The following is a 12,020-nucleotide window of genomic DNA, read 5'->3' as shown; positions in this document are numbered from 1 at the left end:
TTGTCTTCTTCCATAAGCTGCCTGTCACTATTCATATCTCAATCATTATGATCCTCTCCATGGATTTCCCTGCCTCTATTTTTATCATTTTCCAATTCATTTTTACATTTCAACTAGAGAGGTTTCCCCAAATGGAAATCTGCTTGTGTCACTCCTCTGTTTATACATCATCATTTGCTCACTGTTGGCCTCAAAATAAAATCCAAACACTTTATCATGTTGCTCAAAGCCTTTTTCCATATGGCTTGAGGGAGTGTTACCAGTGGCAATTCTAAAGAGAAAGCCTACAAAGACTGGGAATTGTATTTATCTGATATACTTTCAGAAATGTTCTTGGGAGTGAGAACAGGAGCCACATAAACAGGATGTGCATAGAAACTAGCAGAAATGCCTAGCATCAAATAGTAAAGATTGAGGAAAAAAGCAGGAGGCCCAGAAACAAATGAGAAAGATCTGAAGCAGAACATAGAACTGATAGGAAGCTTTAGGAGGACAGTTGTGTAAAGTGAGAGCAGAGCTCTGTGGTGAGACAGAGTGAGGATGTAAGGTTGTTGAGAAGAGCTCCACACTGCCTCCCTTCCCAGCCTCAGCCCCTGTGACTTGCCCTCCAGTATGCTATCCTCTTTCAGGAAAAGGAATACTGAAAAATACTCTATGTCATTTCACATGACTTTGCTCACACTGTACCCACTCTGGAATAGACTTTCTCTTCTCTTGCCTGACACACTCTTTTTCAACCTTTGAGACATAACATCAGTCAAAAACTGAATGGGCCCTTCTATGGGCCCTAGAGCAGTTAATTGTTCCTTTTCTGTGTCTCTATAGGACCTTATACATATCTAAGAAATATCACATACCATTATTATTTGTTAATGTGGCTGTCTCCACACTAGAATGTGAGTTTCTGGAGGCTAGAGTTGTGCCTTAGTCGATATCCTGGGAGGTTAGGGATGTACACTTACTCAATACTATGGGAAAGAGTTGAGGGAGAGATCAAGACTCATTAAAGATACTCTCCTTTCTCATAGGTTGAGTCCAAAGGACTAAAATAGAGCTCTATATTAAGTTTTGTTTTGTTTTCCTTTAAATAACCTCTGGAAATGTTTTCTTCTGATTAAAACAGCTATACCAAAAACGTTCTTTTTACCTACCCATTAAGAGGGACACCTGCATTGAAGAAAAGGATTAGCAAGCTTTAGTTCAAAATGCTAGAGATGTGGGATAGGTAGCAACTTGCTTCTGGTACCACATAGAGTTAAAGAAATGGTTTAAGTTGCCTCCCAGAGAAAGATGACTTAGCCTGCTTTGTGGGAACTGTAAACAGTAAAGGGAGCTGGATTTGATCTAGCACTGCTTATATCACAACAGTACTTCACTTTGGATGAGAGACTACACATCTAGAAAGCTAGATTTGGGGGAAGAATGCACCCCAAAAGACATGAAAATTAAAAATCTTAAGTTGATGGTTGTTTTTTATTTCTCCATTATTTTTCTGGGTTGAGGAGAACATTTCACTATGAAGGATTCAATTTAAGAAAATTCAGTTTTGCAGGCTTCCTGCAGGGAGCCTGATGCAGAACTTAATCCCAGGATCACAACCTGAGCCAAGGGCAGAGGCTCAACCACTGAACCACCCAGGTGCCCTTGTAAACGTTTATTAAGTGTTTACTGCTTTTATAAGCTACTGTGCTAAGTTGGAATTATAAAGGAAAGATAAAGTCATATATGAATAAATGAAAGGCAATATAGGATAACTAAATGCTTTAGCTTTGGAGCCAGATAGAACTGGATTCACAACTTGAATTTTCTATTATTCTGCATAACATATTTTAGTGTTACTATAAAAATTAAAAGACTAGGGGATCCCTGGGTGGCTCAGCAGTTTAGTGCCTGCCTTCGGCCCGGGGCGTGATCCTAGAGACCCCGGATCGAGTCCCATGTTGGGTTCCCTTCATGGAGCCTGCTTTTCCCTCTGCCTGTGTCTCTGCCTCTCTCTCTCTCTCTCTCTCTCTCTCTCTCTCTCTCTCTCTCTGTGTGTGTGTGTCTCTCATGAATAAATAAATAAAATCTTAAAAAAATTTAAAAGACTAAAGTGTGTGGTTCAGTTAAGATGAATCCAACTTAAAGTAACAGAATACCCAACTAAAAGTGGCTTTAGCCGTATGATAACAAAATGTCTCTATAACAGAGAAATCAAGAGACAATGTGGTATTACATTAGAGCTATATGTCCCATTGATATCAGTAAGGACCATGCCTTTTCCACTGTGTTGTGGGTCGAATTGTGTCATCCCAAAAGATAGGTTGAGGCCCTATTCTTCAGTGCCTGATAATGTGGCCTTATTTGGAAATAGGATAATTTTTTTTTAAGATTTTGTATTTATTTATTCATCAGAGAGGGGGGTGGGGCAGAGACACAGGCAGAGGGAGAAGCAGGCTCCATGAAGGGAGCCTGACGTGGGACTCGATCCCGGGACTTCAGGATCAGCCCTGGGCCGAAGGCAGGCGCTAAACCGCTGAGCCACCTGGACTGCCCTGGATATAGGATCTTAATAGAGGTAATCCAGTTAAAGTAAGGTGGCCTTAATACAATATGACTTATGTCCTTATAAAAGGGAACTTTGGATGAGAGATGGACATATAGAAAGGGTAAACATAAATACAAGGATACCATTATGTCAAGAGAGAGGATTGGAGAAATGTATCTTTAAGCCAAGGGACTCACTTTAAAGGTTGCCAACAAATCATCAGAAGCTAGAGACAGGCAAGGAAGTATTCCCCTACAGGTTTTGGAGAGAGCATTGGTCTACTGATGCCTTGATGTCAGACTTGTGATATCTAGAATTGTGAGGCAGTAGGTTTGTGTTGTAAGCATCACAATTTATGGTGCTTTGCCATGGCAGCCCATCTCTAGGAAACTATTACAAGTTGTTTTAGCTCTGCCATCCTCAACTTTCTTCTTTATGGAATTCCTTTGCATAATCACAAAATGATTATTACAGTCATAAGCACCCTATCCTGCCACATCAAAAAGAGAAAAGAGGACAATTTCTCCTGGTATACCTCTTTTTTAAGGAAAAAAAAAAAGAACTTCTTTTTCCAGCACAAAAACTTAGGGTTAAGTCCCCAAAAAGATCATCAGGTCTTGTTGGTTAGTTGTGGGTTATATATCCTTAAGCTGTGTGTAAACATGGGTGGCCACATGGATGTCTGGGATGTTAAATCTCTGTCATAGATGGTACACAGTGCTTTCGAAGAAAAAGGGACAAAACATAGCTGTTAGATAGGCAGCCAGTGCCATCTTGCCATAGAAAATAAAAGACTTCGGTGAAAACGGCTTTTAAACTTAAAGACTCAATTTCCTTTTATGTTGACATTTTATGTACCTCTAAGCAGAATGAAAGTTTATATCAAAATAACAGCTAGCTAATATGTATTTGGTAATCTGTGTTTTAGCCACTGTGATAGATTTTTGCATGTTTCCTAATTTTATTTTAATAAGCACCATGTATAGGCAATACAATTAATGTTCCCATTCAACAGATGAGAAACTTGAGATAGCAAATGAAAATTACTCAGTGTCACACAACTAGTAAATGGTAGTGCCAAGAGTGCATGTTAGGCAGTTTGAATTGAAAAATCAATTCTTACAACATCTTCCCAGGGAGAGAGAAGAATGTCCTTTAATAATCAGTTTCTCTTAGGAAGCACTAAGACAAAGTTGAAATTTTCATGAAACCAAACAAACGCCTTTGGAGATTTTTACAAACTGCCCTTAACACAGACTTCTATAAATCTACTCCTTATATATAAAAAGCCCATAAAAAGCCCATATTCCTAAGAGGAAAATACTTTTAGCCAAATTTAAGAAAGAATATTTAGAAACCAAATGTCAATTGCTTTTTTATAAGAGAGATAAGTTTGGTTTAGTAACTTTAGAGTCTTTGAATCCCATATTAGCATTTAGAAAATACATTAACTTGGGCCAGTTAGTGAACTTCTCCAAACCTCATTTTCCTCATCTGTAAAAAATGTAGAATAGTGACTAATAGGACGAAATGAGTTAATATGTGTAAGATACCTATCACACTGTGTTCCAGAATAGCCATTCAATAATTAGTAGCTCTTATTATTATTCTACATTAGAATTTGTTGTCTCAGTAGTCATGCATGAACACTGTCATTGTTATTAGCATCATCTTAAAGGATAGGCATTGGCTAATTTATTAAGGCTTCAGTGAATCAAACTTTAAAAAACTCCAAAAATTAAATTTCCTTATGCATTGGAACAGCCTCAAGGGAATGTTATCATTGCTAAGTGGCCATGTTTTCAAGGTAACTGACTTTTTTTAAGTTAGCATTACAGCGACTCTGTTTTCAAAGGTTTGTGTGGTTATGTTGGACCCATCTAGGTAATCCAGGATAAACTCCCCATTTTAAGGTCAGTTGATTAGTAACTTCAATTAAATCTGTAAAGTCCCTGTTGCCATGTAAACTAATAGATTCACAGAAGGATATCTCATCCCATTCACAGTTTCCAGGAGTTAGGGCAGGACATCTTTGGAGGCCAGTAGTCTGTCTACCACGCCTGATAGTAGTTTAAATAGTTTTAAAAGTCATGTAGTGCCAAAAGACTTAGAATGAAAAAAAAAAAAAAAAGAAGTCCTATATTCTCTCTCAAAGACTGTCTCCTCTGCCATGTGTTCTTCCAGTTCAACTATTTTCCATTATTTTACTATTTGTTCTAAGATTTGCTTCCATATTTTTAAAAAAATACATTTACGGATAGTTGCACTTTTAGCTGGGGGCAAAATGGAATAGACTCATTTCTCCTTGTTCCTCCCCAGTAAGCAGAACTAAGAAACCTGGAAATAATAGAGCAAGCAGTCATTTTAGAAGGATTCTGAAATGTGGAAAGAGAGCAGAGCAGTTAGAGACCACAGGACTTGAGGAAAAGACAATGGCCTGGCATCACCTATCACCCCCATGAACAGAGTCCCAGAGGGAGGCCAGGGCAGCACATTCTGACTACAGAGGCAACACCAGGAGGGACTGAAAGAGGCTTTGCTGGCGTCTGGAGGTCTAGGCCCAATCTCTCCCACTCCCCACATGGAGTTAGCAGGTCCAGGAAAGCACACCTCCCTCTTGCCAGATGGTAGAAGTAGAAATGAAACAAAAGACCCACGGCACCAAGTAAAGGAAACAGACCAGAATCACACTGAATGGGCTCCAAAAACTCAATTGTCATTGGAAACACAGCCCACAAAAGTAGACTAGGACCTGTAGGCTAGGCCTAAAAAGGTTATTACCTAAAATAAAAAAACAGAATTTAGAATCTCCTGTATTTCAAATTTTGATGATCTAACCAAAAATTACCTGCCATGCCAAACAACAGAAAAATATCTCAACTTGAAAGAGAAGACAATCAAAGGCACTGAGATGAATCAAATACTGCAATTATTTGGCACAGATTTAAAACAGCCAGAATAGGGATCCCTGGGTGGCGCTGCAGTTTGGCGCCTGCCTTTGGCCCAGGGCGTGATCCTGGAGACCCGGGATCGAGTCCCACGTCGGGCTCCCGGTGCATGGAGCCTGCTTCTCCCTCTGCCTGTGTCTCTGCCTCTCTCTCTCTGTGTGTGTGACTATCATAAATAAATAAAAATTTAAAAAAAAAATAAAAAAAAATAAAACAGCCAGAATAAAAAAATAAGAATTTTATAAAGGCTCTTGGAAAATTTTAAGAAAAAGAAATTCTACCAAATGAATAAAAGATATAAAAAAGAAACAAAAGTTACAGAACTGAAAAATACAGTATCTAAACCTTCACCAATCTTATTTAGTATTAGAAATTCAGCCAGCACAATAAGGCTAGCGAAAGAAAGAAAAAGCATACAGATTGGAAAGGAAATAAAACTGTCCCTATTTGCAGATGACGTGATTGTCTACATAGAAAATACCAAGGATATACAAAAAAAAAAAAAAAAAAAAGGCAAAACCAGAATCAACCCTCCTAGAACTAAGAAGCAAGTTCAGCAAGGTTATAGTATACAAAATCAACATGAAAAATCAATTGCATTTCTTTATGCTAACAGTAAACATGTTATGAACCCCCAATTTTTTAAAAAAAGAACACAATACTTTTTATAATCTTTCTAAAGAAAATAAAATATTTAAGTATAAATCTAGCAAAAACTTAACATGTTAATGAAATAGATCAAAGATGGCCTAGGTAAATGAAGAGATATATGTGTTCATTGACTGGAAGACTCCAGAGAGTGAAGATATCCATTCTCCCCAAATTGATCTATAAGTTTAACAAAATTCCCATCAAAATCCCACCAAAAAGTTTTTTTATGGATATAGACAATATTATCCCAAAATTTCTATGAAAGTTAAAGGACCTATTAATAGCTAAAACAATGTTGAAAAAGAATAAGGTTGGAGGAATAACTCAACTTGAGGTTAAAGCATTATATAGCTATAGTAACAAAGATAGTGATATTGGCAAAGGGATAGACAATTTAATGGATTATGACAGAGAATTCAGAAATAACCCCTACACAAGTATGGCCAACCGACTTTGACAAAGATCTGAAAGTCAATTTAATGGAGGAATAGTAGTCTTTTCAATAAATAGTGCCAGAGCAATCAGACATTTATAGGCAAACAAACATGTAAACCTCTCAATTTAAGGAAGAAAGCAAACATAGGAAAAAAAATCTTCAGGAACTATGGCTATGTTAAGACTTTTTGTTCTTGACATGAAGAACATGTTCCAGTGGAAAATGGATCAATTATATTTCAATTATATTTCTTTAAAAGCAAAAACTTCTCTGCAAGACCTTTTTAAAAGGATGAAAAGATAATTAGGTGCAGGCTGAGAGAAAATACCTATAAACCACATCTCCAATAAAAGACCAATATCTAGAATGCATAAAGAACTCTCAAAACTCTAAAAAAAAATCAGAGTCCAATTAGAATATAGGCAATAGACATGAACAGACATTTTACTGAACAGGATATACACATGGTAAATAGGTACATGCAAAGATGGTCAACATCTTTAGCCATTAAAAGAAGACAAAAACCAATGAGGGTTCCCTGGATGGCTCAGTCAGTAGAGCATGAACTCTTGATTTTGGGGTTGTGGGTTCCAGGCTCACGTATTGGGTGTAGAGATTACTTTAAAAAAAATCTTTAAAAAACCCCACCTCAATGAATTGCTACCACACACCTGTCAGAATGACTAAAATTAAAAGAATGGTCACAACAAATGCTGACCAGGGTGCAGAAAACCTGGATCACATGCAGTGCTGGTGGGAATATAAAGCAGTACAGCTGATATTGAAAATGAGTAAGGTAATTATTTTCAAAACTGGGTGAAGAGTACATGAGACTTCTCTGGACATATTTGGGCAGTTTTCTGTGGATTTATTATTCCAAAACAAAAACATTTAAAAATATATATTTACTATTACCTTTATGTTATCATGGTTATACATTCTCAACTGACTTCCTATTACAGAAAATGAAGATATTAGCTTTCTTTCATTCTCCCTCTCCTTTATCCTACATTATAGTTATCATCATTATTATTGGGTGTTTAGGGTATAAAACACCTTAATATAGGTGTTTAATAATGTTGATAGACTATTTAGTTCAGGAGTAATATTAATGCCATCATAACAATAAATGTCTCGTATACAGGTTTCTTATTTTACTGAGTTAAAATCTGCCTCTTTTTTTTCATTTGCTTACATGAATATATGACTAAGCCTTCTTCCTACCCTTTTAACAGATGTATTACAATATTGCACACATAAAGCCTATCGTTCAACCAAATCCATTTCTTTCTCCATTTTTTCCTTGAAGTCCTTCCTGAGACTCTCTGTCTTGTATTTCACTCTGGAGGCTGGTCTATGTAAGTCCTGCCACACAGCTGAAGTCCTGGAGATTCTATCACCGTTTTAGGAATTTACCTCCCCTTTCTTCTGCTCTGGGTTAGCTACTCCCACAAACCTGTGTTCTATGTCTTGATATACTCCCCCTTTTTTTGTGGTACGCATCTTCCAGTAGCTTCTTGAGAAGAAGTCCGTGCAGATTGAGTATATGACTGAAACTGCCTTTCCTTTACCTTCACACCTGATTGAATATTGAGTTGGAATTAATGATTCTATGTTGAAAAACATTTCCTCTCAGTATTTAGGAGACATTAGTCCATTATCTACAAACTACCATTCTTAACATAATATCTTTATGTACACGGCTTTTACTGTCTGGATCAATTTTAAATTAACATTTTATTTATCGGTGTTTAGTGAATTCTTAGGGGGCCTTTTCAACTAGAAATCCATATCCTAATAAATTTTCTTATATTATTTCTTTGATAATTTCCTTTTCTTCATTTCCTGTTTCTTTTTCCCCAAAATTTCTGTTGTTTAAATAATACCTTCTAGATTAATTTCCTAAATTTTATTTCTTCCATTTTTATCTCTACCTTTTTGTTGTACTTTGTGGATGATTTTGTTAACTTTATCTTCCAAGTATTTTTCTTTTACTTTAGATTTCATATTTTAATTTCTGGTAACTCTTTCTTACTTCCTGAGTGTTCATTTGTTAAAGCTGCCTATTCACTTCTCATGGCTGAAATAGCTTTCCTTATCTCTGTTAAGGAAATAATTATTAATTATTAATTATTAAGGTATTAATTTTTAATCTCTTGCAAATTTTCTTTTTTTGTTTCTTATTTTTCTAAGTATATTTTTTGTTTTGATTTTCTCTCATTTTATTTTATTTTTTAAAAAGATTTTATTTATTCATTCACAAGAGACAGAGAGAGAGAGAGAGAGAGAGAGAGAGGCAGGCTCCCTGTGTGGAGACTCAATCCCTGGTCTCCAGGATCATGCCTCGGGCTGAAGGCAGGCACCAAACTGCTGAGCCACCCAGGGATCCCTGATTTTCTCTCATTTTAGATACTCCTGAAAATATTTACACTTTCTTTCCCTTTCCTATTTAAAAGTGGGATCCCAAAGAGCTGATTGGAAGTACATATTGTACATATTCAGGGCTTCTTGACTGATATTCATACTCTAGAGAATAATCCTCCCAGCTTCTATCAGGAATTTATAAGCCTAGCTACTGACACTTTGAAGCTTGATGGACAAAGGAGTCTAGGATGAGAAATCTTACCTTCAATATATAAGACTTTCAATAATGACTCTGTTTTAAGTACAGAGCTTCACCTCTTTGCTGGGTGTCCGCAAATCCACAGCCTCTCTGCTTTAATTTTTCAAGAATGTATACCTCCAATGCCCTTCATTGGTGCAAGAAAGGACCTTGTTGGACTGAGTCCTCCTTTGCAGACTTCCAAATAGTTCTGCTATTGTCAACCCAGTCAGAAATCTCAAAAATTTTTATATTTCTTAACTTGAAAAGAAAAAAGAACAATGAAATTATTGACCCAGTCCCTAGTACATCTCTGACACTGTGTTGCCACTGTATTTACATTGTCTTATTGACGCTTTACACTTGGTGCTATATTATCATTACTTCACAGAAGAAGAAGCTGAAGCACAAAGAGGCTGAGTAAATTTCCCAGTATCACACAGCGAGTACATGTTGGGAAAGTTAATGTTACTCTTCCATCAAATTTTGTGCAAAGATTCCACATGGGGCACCAGAGAGTTAGGAATACCTCTCTGGTCTTTGTTCATCAGTTCATGTTAATGACTTCTTAGACACTGCTTTTCCTGAAACACAGGACTCCACCTGGATGATTCTCTGGGGCATAGGCATCTTTTCTAATGTGTGCAATGACAGCGGTTGCTATCCATGGTCTTTAGCTGTACTACACAGGCATTCTTTCTGTGGTCTAGGGAACTTACTGAAGAGTGGTCTGTTGTTGAATGTGAGACTTAGCTGTTTTCAGAACCCACTGACCTCTATCCCTTTCTCAGGCTAAGGAAATCTCTTAGAAGTGTTTTTACAACACTCGTGTCTACCATTCAGGGACATTCATTAGTATAATCTCTGTAATAAACTTAAGGGATTCTTACAGAAAAATAAAGAAGAGCCATAGACCAAAAAAGCTTCTGTTTCACACTCTAGAAAAATTTATGAGGAAGTGAATTAGGCTGATCTTATTTTTTTTTTAATATGAGAACTGAGAAAGAGTAAACGTTTTGATAGTTTGATATATTATCCTTCCACACACATAGTAATTTTTTGAAAATCCGGTCACTTCAGGCTCTCTATACAATGTCACTGATTCTTTAAATTATGTCCTTTTGTTCTTTGTTAAGGCCACTTGCAACTGTACAATGCCAATTGCTTTATTTATTTATTTATTTTTAGTGTTTTGCAATCTCTCTAGTAAAACTTCCCTTCCAGATGTTCCATAATGCTGTGTCATGGCTGTTTTGTACTTTTTTTTCTCTCAGAATTTGAAATCTGCTTTGCAAAGCTAACTTCAGACCATGCTTGGTCTTTTCCTTTCCTGGCTATATAAACTAACAAACATGGCAGCTTTCTACCCGAAGGCAAATCTCTTTCATTTCACTGTCTTTAGGCCCCATATATCAGTTACCCTAGCTACTTTATCTTCTTCTCAGGAATGAAATTATCCAAAAGATAGTAAAGAATTTGTCAGAAATTCTTCTTTGAGCCGGAGAAGTGTTTTGGCAGATATTGCAGGATTGGCTTTGTGTCCTTTCTTAGGATATATTATTCATTTCTGTAACTGATCTCTGCTGCTTCTAGTGTATACTGATACTACCTCTATTTCCCTCCCTCTGTCCTCATGAAAATAGACTCTAAAATCTAATTTGCAGATTTCTACAATATATTTCTCGATATAGAGTAGATCTCCAAATTCTAGCCTAAAAGAGATGTATTGTTTCTTAAATAGGGCTCACACTTAAATCCAGCAAGTCTCAGTTATCCTTTTAAGATTAATGTTTATTATCTGAGGTAATAATTTCAATTTTACAAGTTAATATGTAGGTATATATTTTCTTGTCCTCTTTATTACTGTTTTTAGTTCTGTTTTGTTTTTGTCTTTAGAATTACCAGATACTTTATATATGTTCCTTTCTTCACATTAGAACTTTCTTAACATATTTTTCACTCACTCTTTACCTGGTTTGATGCTGTGTAATTGACAGATAAACTATCTAGTAGACCATACATTCTCAAAGCTCACAGTGCATAAGGAACACTGATAGCACTAATTTTGAGTTGCAAATTCCATAACTTCCAATCTCCTTTTCCCAGTGGGCTCAGTGGGTCTTTGTTAGGGCCCAGAAAGTGGTATTCTAGGTAATAACTCTGATGCAGACCACCCTCTGTCACTATTCCTAATGAACAAATGTTCCTGCCTTAGTGAAATAGACTATGTCATCCAAAAGCCCATCATTCCAGTGTCTTAGGCTATTGTTCAGAAGTCCAAATGATTGCCAGTACCATCTGGGTAGCCAAATGTTCAATTCTGAGACCATTTTTCTCTTCTAAAGTCTCATGGTTAGGAAGATATGTCAAAAATACCACCTGGATCTGTTGTCCCTTCACTTTAACTTCCTACTCAACATTTAGAATTCTATTTTTAAATGTCTTTAATCCTGATATAAGTCAGCAGGAATGAGAGATGGTTGCTGAAGCTTTCCTTCCCTTCCATGATAGATGCTTTGGAAGAATAAGGCATCTCTGATTGATAAGGATGTTTACATTCACCCATATCTAATTGAATCAGTAGAAAGTACAACAGCCATGCCAATTTATCCTTGCCTCCTATGATCAATGGCAAGCTTTCCTTTTCCCAACAGTGCTTGAAAATCATCCTTCCTGGGTCGTGTCTTTTCCAGAAGCTCTGAAACCTCTAAATCAGTGGTTCTAAACCAGGTGCGGTTTTGACCCAGAGGACATTTGGCAATGTCTGGAGATAATCGGTGATTGTCGTGAGGTGGGGAGAAGCTACCAGTACTAGGTAAGTAGAGCCAGGGACGTTGCTAAGCATCTTACAATGCA

At 36.7% G+C, this 12,020-nt stretch overlaps 1 long non-coding RNA gene across 2 annotated transcripts in view; it reads right to left on the bottom strand.

The window, feature by feature from the left end:
* Window positions 1-12,020, bottom strand: part of LOC129506676 (uncharacterized) — a 156,414-nt gene that overhangs the window by 47,604 nt on the left and 96,790 nt on the right. The window lies entirely within an intron of this gene.

The sequence above is a fragment of the Nyctereutes procyonoides genome, unplaced genomic scaffold (assembly GCF_905146905.1).
Source record: "Nyctereutes procyonoides isolate TBG_1078 unplaced genomic scaffold, NYPRO_anot_genome, whole genome shotgun sequence".
Classification (NCBI taxonomy): Eukaryota; Metazoa; Chordata; class Mammalia; order Carnivora; family Canidae; genus Nyctereutes; species Nyctereutes procyonoides.
Note: the sequence above shows the minus strand (reverse complement) of the source record. Positions and strands in the feature narration are given on the sequence as shown.